Source organism: Vipera berus (genome assembly GCF_964194415.1).
Source record: "Vipera berus genome assembly, chromosome: 1".
Lineage (NCBI taxonomy): Eukaryota > Metazoa > Chordata > Lepidosauria > Squamata > Viperidae > Vipera > Vipera berus.
This window is the reverse complement of record NC_138202.1, coordinates 444,699-457,417: the sequence shown is the minus strand read 5'-3', so window position 1 is coordinate 457,417 and position 12,719 is coordinate 444,699.

Sequence of the window (12,719 nt, the reverse complement as noted above, 5' to 3'; positions counted from 1 at the left end):
CCAGCATCAAGCTCCCTTCGTCCAGTGCGCTCCCACAGGGAGGGTCTTCTCAGGGTGCCGCCGGTTAAAGATTGCCGGCGGGTAACACCCAGGGGTAGGGCCTTCTCAGTGGGCGCACCTGCCCTTTGGAACCAGCTGCCTGCGGAGCTTAGGACTGCCCCCAACCTCCGTTCATTCCGCTGGGACCTGAAGACCTGGCTCTTCGAGCTCTCTGGCCCAGGCTGAGAATTTTTTAATTTTTAATTTTAACTGGGTTTTTATTTTTCTCAGGGTCTCATTTAATTTTTTTTAACTTGTTTTTAACTTTTGTATTGATTTTCTTTTAAATATCCTGTAAACTGCCCTGAGTCCTTCGGGAAAGGGCGGTATATAAATCTAAATAAATAAATAAATAAATAAATACTTGACCCCAAGGTGCTTTTTTCCATTTGGCAACTTTCGCTTCCCATCCCAGAAGCTTCTTCAGCTCTGACTGGATGGTGGGAAATGGAAAGATTTATACTCCTTGCAGACAGCTGCTCGTTTGCCTCCTTTCGGAGAGTCCCTTCCTGCTGTCTGCTGAGTCAAGATGATAAAATACGCCACAAGGAAATGTGAGGAGGGCCTGGCCAGGAGCCCATGTTTGACTGGTGATTCCTTTCTAAGGAAATAATTATTGGCAGATTAAGACTCAGCTCAGCTGTGTTTACTCATTGGTCTCCTGGCCTGTCTCGGCTTGGGGTTGGACCAATCAGAGGAGGGGTCTTGGGACCCACTGGGAAAACCCCTGAAACACAAGCCCAGCCTGCAGTGAATTCTGTGCCTGAGCTGGCATCCCGGGCAGGGGGGTGGGGGGGTGCTTAAATGCCGCTGGCCTAGAGCAGACCCCTACACTATTTCAAGCAAGTGACTGTCCAATCTTGTCTTAAAAACCTCCAGGGATGAAGCATTATTCACAACTTCTGGAGGCAGGTTGTTCCACTGATTAATTGTTTTCATTGTCAGGAAATTTCTCTTTAGTTCCAGGTTTTTGTGTTTTTTTTAATCCCATTTATATCCCACCCTTCTCCGAAGACTCAGGGCGGCTTACAATCTAAGAAGCACAAATCAATGTGCTTAGCAATAGCCTTCATTCTATGTATATGCCTGCTTATTAGGGCTTTCACACACACCCCCAAGCGGCATTATTACAAAGTCAGCTTAATTGCCCCCAACAATCTGGGTCCTCATTTTACCTACCTCGGAAGGACGGAAGGCTGAGTCAACCTTGAGCCTGGTGGGACTCGAACCTGCACTAATTGCAGGCAGCTGGTGTTACTTAGGGAGGCATTAGCCCACTGCTCCACCAAGGCTTCTCTCCTTGGTTAGTTTCCATCTGTTGCTTCTTGTCCTGCCTTCAGGTGCTTTGGAGAAGAGGTTGAACCCCCCCCTCCTCTTTGTGGCAGCCCCTCAAATATTGCAACACTGCTAACATGTCACCCCTAGTCCTTCTTTTCACTAAACTAGATCTACCCAGTTCCTGCAACCGTTCTTCATATTTTGCCTCCAGTTCCCTAATCATCTTTGTTGCTCTTCTCTGCACTCTTTCTGGAGTCTCAACATATTTTTTTATATTTATTTTTATTTATTTTATTTTATTTGAATCCCATTTATATCCCGCCCTTCTCTGAAGACTCAGGGCGGCTTACAATTTAAGCACAAACCAATGTGCTTAGCAATATTGTGATGACCAAAACTGGATACAGTATTTGAAGGGTGGTCTTACTAAGGCATTATAAAGCGATATTAACACTTCACCTGATCTTGGTTCTATTCCTATTCTGAGGTCCCAACCCTGTTATTCCGTGTTCTGAAATGGGGCATGTTGGAGTTTGGCAGAACATTGTTTGGTATGCAAACCGTAGAGAACCAATTTGGTGTTGGGATTGGGAATCAGGAGGCAGTGATTCCACTTCTGCCTTGGGCACCAAGCCAATTGGGTGACCTCAGGCTGACCCTTCTCAGGAGAAGGAAATGGCAAACCACTTCCAAATAACTTGTTGAGGAAACCTTGAAAGATTTCTCCAGAAAGTCACCAGAAGTGTGCAAATATTCTTCAGGTTGGGAGGAAAAGAGGGCAAGAGCAGAAGAGAGGGAAGTCAGACCCTAAAATAATGACAGTCCTGCACCTCCCATTGCTGGATGCTTGCTTCATCACTGGAGGCTGGGCAGCCATGTGCCTGGGATGGTACGGGGTCTCCTGCATGAGCAGGGGGTTAGGCTAGAAGACCTCCAAGGCCCCTTCCCGCTCTGTTATTCCCTGCTTGGGGGCTGCTGTGGGGCTCAGGAGACAGGAGGTGGAGAGCCATCAGCTGGGCCAGCTTTGGGCTTCTTCGTAGTTCTTTGCCCAGGACCCTCATCTTGGTGAGAGAGCAGTCGGGGGTGGGGGTGGGCTCAGTCCTTTCTGGAAAGCCGGTGGATTTCCTGATCCAGGACCGTCTTGTCCCTGAGTCACCCCTGCCTCTCCTCTTTCTCTTTCGGCCACGGTGGCTCCACTTTTCCGGTGTCCTTCGTGCCTCGCCCTCCTAGTCAGGGTCAATCAGGCTTCTGCACTTGGGGACGGGGAATCCACAGCCTGCCACAACTTCCTTTTAATTTGAGAGCAGGTCAAGATTCCCGCAAAGTGGGAGGAGCAACGAGGGGCAACGTGTCACCAAGGGAGGGGCTTGGTTGCCTTCTTAGTCCACCTGGAAGATTTGCGTCCTCAGTTGCGCAGCATCTCAGTTGAGGAAGCAAAACCTTTCGGGGTCTCTGATCCTGCTTCTTGGAGTCCACAGCCACGAGGGGGAAGAGTCCTCCCCCCTGCTTGGGGATAGGCTCCCCAGGTAACACCTGGGTGGGAGGTGGCCTTTGAAGACAGAATCCCATTCAGACTTTCTGCCTAATTGTGCCGGTAGACTTCTGCCCCCTGTGGCTGCATGGAGCCGTGGTGGCGCAGGGGTTAGCATGCAGGGTTGCAGGCAAACTCTGCCCACTGTCAGCAGTTCAATTCTCACCGGCTCAGGGTTGACTCAGCCTTCTATCCTTCCAAAGTGGGTAAAATGAGGACCCAGATTATTGGGAAGGGCAAATCTGCTGACTCTGTAAACCGCTTTGAGAGGGCTGTAAAGCACTGTGAAGCGGTATATAAGTCTTAAGTGCTGTTGCTGGTGCTACAGCGCTGGAGGAAAGGCAGAGGATCTGTCCACCCTGAGGTTCCTCGGCGAAGAAGAGTGATATCTGGACAAGGCAGACGGGCGTCTACCACAACTCGCTGCAGCCAGCCTGCCACAGGACGAGAGTTACACTATTATTACAGAAATAGCGGAACAGCATGATTAAAGAAAGGGTGCCAAAGGAGGGACTAAATTAAATGGGAATGGCAAAAACTAAAATAATTTTTTAAACTATTTTAAATAATTGAATTGTTGAATTGTCTCGCAGCCAGTTGTCCTGTGGCGAGTTGTCCCGTTCCATCCGGGAGGAACATGAGAATGAAGGAGCAGCAAGAAAGAGCTGTGGAGCGGGAGGAGCCACTCCCTCCGCAATCTGTTTCAGGGGCTTCTGCTGGTGGGGGGCAGCCTTCCTGGGGTGGGGACGCTTGGACGTCCCGGGAGTCCCTCGGGTGACCCAAAGGGGAAAAGTGCCTGGGAGGGAGGGGGGACGGGTGGCTCCCTTCTGAGTGGGACAAAACCGGCCACCTGCAGATCAGACGGGCTTTCGAGGGATGCTGCTGATGACCGAGTTCCAGGGCGGGGTGGGGAGGCGGAGACCCCCACAGACTGCGACCCCCTTCATCTGCTGCCCCTTGGAAGGAACAGGAGCGCCGGGGGGGGGCTGGGAAGCCCAAAGTGGGGCTGCAGAACAGCAGGCAGGGAGGCGAAGGGGCTCCGGGCGAGAAAAGACGGGAAGGATCCAGCTGCTGGCTAGAGAGGTGGCACCTTGGGGGAAATCTGGGGACTTTGTGGCCTGTGGGGAGGGCGTCTGGGGCGAGGTGGCTGCCTGCCCAAAGACCGGCTGCCTTAAGGCGTTTTGGATCAGAGGAGGGGGAGGAAGGCACGACTAGGACCCCCCTTACTTGGGACAAAGTTGTTGGGTTTGAGAAGGAAGGGGTGCCTGGGAAGAAGCAGGGGAGGCAGCAGGCAGAACTAAGGGGGAGCAGTCCCACGCCTGCCCCCCAGGGGATGCAGGATGTGGCTGGCACTCCTGGAAACTGCTGGGGCCAAACTGGTGATCGGAACAAAAAGGCTGTGGTTTGTTCCAGAAGAAAAGCAAGAGGGGAGGATTGCATTGTACGTACACAATGTCTACATCTCTGTGGAAATTTGTGACCCGGGGGTGAAAACCCTGCGGGAAGCATCTGGGGATAAAGAAATAACACACGGCTGTTGTTGTGTGCTGCACACCGGCCAGCCCGGCAGAAAGCCTTTCCTGCGTGCATCAAAGCCCTCCTTGAAGGAGGCGGCTGGGCACTGAGTGAGCCCGTGCCCACGGCGCCAGGCCAGGGTTGCAGGGCTGCTTCGGCCGGCTGGGGACTGAAGGAGAGGCTGGCACCGGTGCTGTTTCCACCCGGGGGGGGCTCCAGAGAGAGTCTCCAGTCCCAGCCAAGAGGCATTTCTTCTGCTTCAAAGGGGCATCTGCTTATGCACACCATAAAAGGGGGGGGGGAAATCAAACTATTGAAAACGGCAAGGAGGTAACAGGCAGCATTGTCAGACCTGTCACAAACTTAAACGTCTTAGCTCCATTTGTTGAGAAAGGTATAGTTTTATTAAAGATCAAGTATATTACAGTATTGCATAGCCAGAACTGAGAATCGTGCGCCAAAATCTCTAAGTTCTACTTTTCCTTCCCTTAATTGCCTCCCATCACTGACCCCCCCCCACCGCCCGTGTCCAATCAGGTTGAAGCAAGAAGTTTTAAGAATGGTCCCTGACCTCACCCTCCGCCTGTGTCCAATCAGGTCGAAGCAAGATGTTTTAAGAATGGTCCCTTCAAGGGTAGTTGGTGTGCAGCCGCCTTCTTCTCCCAGCCAGGTGACCTTGAAGCAGCATCTCATGGAGATACAGAAATACTTTCGCTTTTCCCCAAGCATCCCCCCCTCCCCAGAGTTCGTGGTAGACTGTCACCACATAGAGTGAAGCACAGAAGCAAGCTTAAGGGGGCAGCTGACAAGCAGGGAGAAAGTGAAACTGCTTAACAAAAATAAAGTCCAACCGATCAAAACCCAGCCCCAATAAATAAATGCATTAGGATGCAAAACAAAATAGGCAAAAAAAAAAGTAAGGCGAGGGTGAAGGTTTGTTCTCCGAGCTGTGGGCTGGTTTCCAAACATTTCCTTATCAGACTAGGTAACATCTTCAGCAGAGTTTAGGAGACGTCAATGTCGGAGTTCTTCTGTTTATTTCAGGTGTGGGTGTGTCAAGTGTGGGCCTTGTGAGTCATTAGCTTCTGCTATGAGGCCTGATATGGGGGATCCCATTGGGGGGGCCTTGCACTTGCTTGTACATTTTCCGATTGAACTTGAAGTGTGTTGTGTTGAGGCATAGATCCAGGAGTTTCATGATGGTTTCTGTGGACATGGCGTGCTCTGTGGTAGCCTCCGTTTTGTGGGTATGGTTTTTGGTGAGGAGGTGGTGTATGGTTTGTTCAGCCAGGTCGATGTCAGGTGAAGAGGGCAGAGATGTTGAAGGTGACCATGATTTCTTCCTTGGTGTCACTGCTGCTAACATCGGATGTTCTTGCTTTGACAACAGATGGAAATGCAGCCATTTTCCTCTATCGCTTTTACAGTTCGTTGCTGCTGGGAGGGAGAATGTGGATGAGCGTCCAGCTAGTCATAACAATAATAACTCAGCTGTGGGAACCCAAGGTTATTAGGTCCAGAGTTGATAGAAATTTGGCGGGCAGGAAAGATGGGGAGAAAGCCTGCTTCAAGTTAATTGGGGAATATGATTTATGACTGTTAATTGGAGGAGGGAATTGCACTTTGCTACTTTGTGCCAGGGGAGAGGAATTCAGTTTTTGGCTTCAGCTATGTAGTGCCGATACTTTGTTTCTCGAATGATTCTTTAAGGAAAACAATGCCTCGAAGTTCTTTTGATGAGATTCATCCGTCAGAACCACGACGCTTGGTGTGTTAGATGTATAGGAGAAATTGTTCTGGGGAGTTTAGTTGTTGACCAGGTGTCGGAGTTTCCTCTGCAGGCTTTTTGCTAGTGTGTACTTCGGTGTTCCAGGTAGAGACACAACTGGACGTTCTTGTGCATTTTGGGGAGTCCATGGAAGCTGGGTGTGGAGGAGTCTTCTGCTTGCCTGTGCTTTCTCTCTAGGGGTGTTAACTGTCACAAGACCCTCACTTGACACACCCACACCTGAAGCCCTTCTAAACAGAAAAACAATGACACCGACATCCCCCTACACTCCGCTGAAGACGTTACCTAGCCTGGTAACGAAATGTCCAGAAACCAACCCACAAGCTTGGAGGAGCAACCTTCGCCCTCATCTTACACCCTAGCTACAGATGTTGACCACTATTGCAAAGTGGTAAGAGAGCACTTATCTAGAGCAAGCGCCTTCAAACTTGGCCCTTTTATGACTTGTGGACTTCAACTCCCAGAATTCCTCAGCCAGACACGCGTGCCTGGCTGAGGAATTATGGGAGTTGAAGCCCACAAGTCATCAAAGGGCCAAGTTTGAAGACCCCTGCTCTAGACAAATTCAGATCACCAGCACCAGATGGATTACACCCCAAAGTGTAATTACACCCCCAGGTCCCGAAGGGGCTGGCGGACATAATTTATTTTATTTTTATTTTTATTTTATTAATATTTCTATACCGCCCTTCTCCCGAAGGACTCAGGGCGGTGTACAGGGCAAGAATAAAACACAAAGTTACAAAAATTAAAAAGTAATTAAATACATGCCCATAAAAACAATAAATACATTAATAAAACCCCAATAAAATGATAATAAAAAACCCCACCAATCCCCCCTCAGGCCAGGCCGGCTTCTTCGAACAGGTATGTTTTCAGATCGCGGCGAAAGGAGCGAAGATCGGGCGCCGTCCGGAGCTCAACCGGTAACTGGTTCCATAGCTCCGGGGCGCCCACAGAGAAAGATCTCCCCCTGGGGGCCACCAATCTACATTCTCTGACCGGTGGCACCCTGAGGAGTCCCTCTCTGTGGGAACGCACAGGGCGGAGGGAAGTTGACGCCGGCAGCAAGTGTTCCCTAAGGTACTCCGGACCCCTGCCATGTAGGGCTTTAAATACCATAACTAGTACCTTGAATCTCACCCGGAAGACAACTGGCAACCAATGCAGCTCACGGAGCAGAGGTGTGACATGGGAGTATCGGGAAACTCCCAACACAACTCTCGCGGCTGCATTCTGTGCCAGTTGGAGCTTCCGGGTGGTCCTCAAGGGCAGCCCCATGTAGAGAGCGTTGCAGTAGTCTAGTCGAGAGGTCACGAGCGCGTGAGTGACCGTGCATAGATCATCCCGGCTTAGATAGGGCCGCAACTGGCTCACCAGGCGAACCTGGGCGAAAGCCCCCCTAGTCACAGCTCCAATGTGGTCTTCCAGGGTGAGCCGTGAATCTAGGAGGACTCCCAAGTTGCGAGCCCTATCTACGGGGGGTAATAATTCGCCCCCCATAGCGAGAGGTGGAATGTCTGAATACCCGGGATGAAGGAATGCAAAGCCACTCGGTCTTGTCGGGGTTGAGTTGAACTCTGCCCTGTTTCTGGGTCTCCAACTCTGATGGTCAGCCAGGAGTGGGGGGGAGGATGCAGGATTCCTGCAGTCTTCAGTGGGGAGTTCTGATCCGGAGGCCCAAGGCTACAGATACGAGCAAAGGGTGCCCGGCTCCTGGGCCCCTAAGGCTCTTTCTCAAGGAAGGGGGGGGAAGACGACGGGTGGGGTCCCATCTATGGGTTAGGGGGCTGTCTACCTGAGCCAGTTTTTCAACCTGGGCCCCTTTATGATGGGTGGACTTCAACTCCCAGAATTCCTGCTGGCTGGGGAATCCTGGGAGTTGAAGTAAGGCAAGATAGGATAAGATAACCTTTATTGTCATTTTTTTACTGTGGGCACAACGGCACACATGAAAAATGAAATTTAGTTGCCCATGACACATACCTAAACCTACTATATACAAGGTATGTATAGACCCCTACATATACATAAGAAATAAATATTAAACCCTGTCCATCTTGAATCTATAACGGGAGGGGGAAGCTTGAGAGTTCACAAGGTTAGCGCTGCATGGAAGTGCACCCGTCTCAAAGTTGGCCAGGTTGAGAAGTACTAGCAGGACCTGTTTAAGCACGCCACTGTTCCTGAAGCCGTGGGGCGCTCTCCAGGGACACGAAAGCCCCCCCCTCTCCTGTCCTGCCAGTTTTCTCCAAGCAGTTCAGAGGTAGACTGCTCCTGAACATGGGAGGCCCATTCTCAGCCCATAGTTCTGCCGCCCTGCTCAGCCTTTCATTGTAACCCCAGAGAGCCAGGAAGCCATCGGCCGGCTGGGGTGGGGTGGGCATCTGCCTCTGTGACTTTTGCTCTCTAGGGTGGGGTAGACTGCCCTTGACTCTGCAGCTTTTCCACACCTCCTGCAAGACCCACCTGGGCTAGAAGGAACTAAACTCAAGATGGCAGAGGGAGGTTCTTGATTCCCAGCCACGGACGGGCATCTTCCAGAAAAGGGCGTGTGTGTGTGTGTGTGTGTGTGTGCAGCATTGTCATTATTTTAGGGCCTGACTTCCCTCTGTTTTGTTCTTACCTTTTTTCCCCCAACCTGAAGTTAATTTGCATATTCCTGGTGACTGTCTGGAAAATTCCTTCAAGGTTTTCCCAACAGGTTTTTTGGAAGTGGTTTGCCATTTCCTTCTCTGAGGTCACCCAGCGGGCTCCGTGTCCAAGACAGAACTGGAATTCCCCACCTCCAGGTTTCTAACCACAACACCAAACTAGTCCTCTACAGCTTGCGTATCAATTAATATTCTTCCCTTTAACTCCAATATGCCCCGTTTTAGAATACAGAATCCTAAGGCTGGAAGGGGACCCTGGAGGTCTTCTAGTCCAGCCCCCTCTCCAAGGTCAAACGGTTGCCCAGCCTATTTTTTTTAAACCCTCCTCTGGCGGCAGTGGCGTAACGTGGGGGGTGCAGGGGGGGCCGGCCGCACCGGGCGCAACATCTGGGGGGGGCACATTAGATGCATTTTACTTTAATTACATCAGTATTTTCACGGGTTAGGGGGCGCAAATTACTTGCCTTGCCCCGGGTGCTGACAACCCACGCTACGCCACTGTCTGGCGGAGCACCCACAATTCCTGGAGACAAGCTATCCATTGATTAATTGCTCACTGTCAGGAAATTCCTTCTTATTTCTAAGTTGGGTCTCTCTTTAACATTCCTATCCATTACCTCTTTGTGCAGCCATGCTGGTTTCTTTTGAGAGCAGTTGTTTTTCTTCTTCATTGGAATTGTGCTGGACTGGGCTTTTATAATCTCACTTTTCAAAGTTTTCCAAGCTTTTTCTGGGTTGTTTCCCCCCAAGATCTACATCTTTTGTCTTAAAGTCCAAGACTCTAGTTTGACTTTTCCTCCTATTCCTTGTCCTTGTATAATGTTGAACCAATATTGCATGATCACTCTTCCCCCCTCCCCAAAGTTCCTCTGGTTTCAACGCCTTCTATCATTTCATCTCTGTTAGTGAGAATTAAATCCAATACGGCTAATCCCCTAGTTCCCTTCTCTACTTTTTGGGAGACAAAGTTGTCTTCTAGGTTTGTCAGGAATCTGTTTGATCTTCCACTTGGTGCAGAGTTGTCTCCCAGTTGATGTCAGGGTAGTTAAAGTCCCCCATTACAATTGTGATGTGCTTCCTACATACCTTAGTTATCCGACTAGCAAAACTAGCATTGACAGTTCATCTATTACCTCTGTTTGTTTGGGTGGACTATAACATACACCTATGGCAATACCATCCCCCCCATTTATATTGACCCAAATGCATTTAAGACAGTTTTCATTATTGTTCTACTCCGTTGCTGTAGAGAAGCAGTTATTTCTTATATATAGTGCAACTCTACCTCCTCTTTCCGTAATAGCCATATATCATATCTGTCCTCACATATTTAGATTTCAGGTTCAAGTATGTTTGTTCCTCATACTTTGTGCATTGGTGTATAGGCATCGGAGTCCCTTGTAACTAACCCTGTGTTTGCTTTCTACAGATTTGTGCCTGAGTTCCCCGACTTCCTTACCTCCTGTTTGAGTAGTGCACACAGTGAGGCACGCACTATGAAAAGCTGATTTTTCTTGACAGCAAAGTTGACATTCTTAACCCCACAAACATCAAAGTCAGAAGTGCTGATAACACTATTAGTTTTTGATTGCTGGGGCAGAAATGTTCTGTATCAATTAACTCTCTGGCCCTGTTATTCCATTTAAATGCTTCTCCGGGAAACCCCCTGAATTTAATGCCGAGGAACTCAGTCCGTTTCTGTGATGGACGCAAACCATCTCTTTCATGCAGCTTTTTGTCAGACCAGCTGCAAACATCAGGACCGACATAGCCCTAACCTTCCGCTTCACGCCACTCTTTTAGCCACCCGTTGCCCTCTTCCTTTGGGCTCCTCCTACCCAGGAAAATGCCAAACTTCAAAGAAACTTTATTCTGCTTCAGCCATTGTGGTTTCTTAGCTTGCCTACAGATCCCAGGGGCGGGGATGTTTGGACTGCTCGCCGCAGGTGTGGAGCAGTCCAGCCTGGGAACCCAGGTCATCGGAGGAGCCTTGGCTGGGAATGGAAGAGTTTTCCCATAACAAAAGTCTGACACTTAATTGGGGAACATGAGCTGCGTTGTCAAGGGGGAAGGGAGGTAGCTGGCTGGGGAATTCTGGGACTTGAAGTCCACAAGTTTTAAAGTTGCCAAGGTTGGGCACACCTTGCTTTAGGGTTTAAGATGCATTCTGCATTTTAAGAACCCCCCACCACCTCCACCATCAGAAAGATTTCTGGGTGTCCTCTGGGTAGACGTAGGGATCATAAGTTGGCTTTCTGCCAGGAGCATTTGGGGTGGGGCTGGGAGGCAGGCTGAGAGGGGTGCCGGAGGGTTGATTTGTATCCCTCCCGGGATCTGGGCCATATTTTGTTTATTTATTACCTGCTGCCTGCCCCACCCGATCAATGGACTCTGGGCCGCTTTCCATACCCCGAAGCCACAAGAGAACATTGAAGGATTAGAATAGATTAAAAGTAGCAGCAGCAGCAGCAGCATTAAAAGAGAAGGAAGGAAAGAAAGAAAGAAAGAAAGAAAGAAAGAAAGAAAGAAAGAAAGAAAGAAAGAAAGAAAGAAAGAAAGAAAGAAAGAAAGAAAGAAAGAAAGAAAGAAAGAAAGAAAGAAAGAAAGAAAGAAAGAAAGAAAGAAAGAAAGGCCTAAACGCAGCCAGCCTGCCAGCCTGGGAAGGCCTGATGCTCAAAAGCAGTTGGCAGAGCTTTGCTGCTTCTGAGGATGGTGAGTCTGGGCAGGAGCCAGGTGGGGCCTGAAGAGACCCAGCCTCCATCTTGCTGGGTGTCAGCCCCCTCCTGCTCCTCCCCCCTCCCCCACATGCAATCATCTGTAAGTGGGGAGGGGCAGCCGGGGGTCCTGCTGGGTCCCCTTCACCTAGCGAGGCCATCTTTCCCACTACTGACTGAACCCTGGGGCACCCCCCACAGGAGGTCGGCTGCTCTCCCCCCCTCCCCCGATATCCAAGAAGGGGCAGAGCCCTGCCCTAAAAGGGTCACTCCCACCACTCATTCTAGCAGGAGACCCAGACAGGTCTGGTGGTGAGGGCAACAGAGGAGATGAGGAGGTCGAGAGAGCAGCGTTGCCCATCCAGGCCCTAGGAAGGTGGAGCCGTCCAGTCCAGTTCTGCGCCTGAAAGGCCTCGGGATGAGCCAGTCGGTCTGCTGATGTCAGAATAACAGAAGGGACCTCGGGGGTCTTCTAGTCCAGCCCCCTACTCCAACAGGAGACCTAGGCTATGCCATTCCAGACAAATGGCTGTCCAGTCTCTTCTTAAAATCCTCCAGTGTTGGAGCACCCACAACTTCTGGAGGGAAGCCGTCCCGCTGATTGATATATTGGCACAGTTAGCAAATCCCTCCTGAGTTCCAGGTTGCTTCTCTCCTTGATGAGTTTCCATCCACTGCTTCTTGTCCTTCCTTCGGGGGCTTTGGAGAATGGGTCTTCTCTGGGGCAGCCCCTCAAGAATCGGAAGACTGCTACCATGTCAGAGTTCAGGAAGTACCAAGAGGCACCGACAGAGGGCTCTAGCGTCCAGCTTCACTGCAGGACTCTGGTACACCCACACACACGCGCCCGCCAAGGCAAGTGAGGTCTGAATGAAGGGCTGCTTCCTGCGCTCAGCCCGCCCCCCTCGCCCACTCCTCAGAGCCCTGGGAGGGAGTGACCGACTGCAGGCAAAGGAGGGGGCTCTCTCCCGGGGGGGGCTACTCTAAACTTGAAGCACAGGTTTGCTTCTTGGTGCTTGCCTGATCCTGGGGCTTCCAGCCTGGCTCAGCGCCAGCTTGGCACCACTTTCCCAGCCCCTGCCGGACATCGGACTTTTGTCCTCCCACGGAACCAGGGCACACACACACACACACACACCCCGCCCGGGACCCCCTCCCTCAGGAATTGCTACCAGATATTAATTTGTGCGTCGCAGACA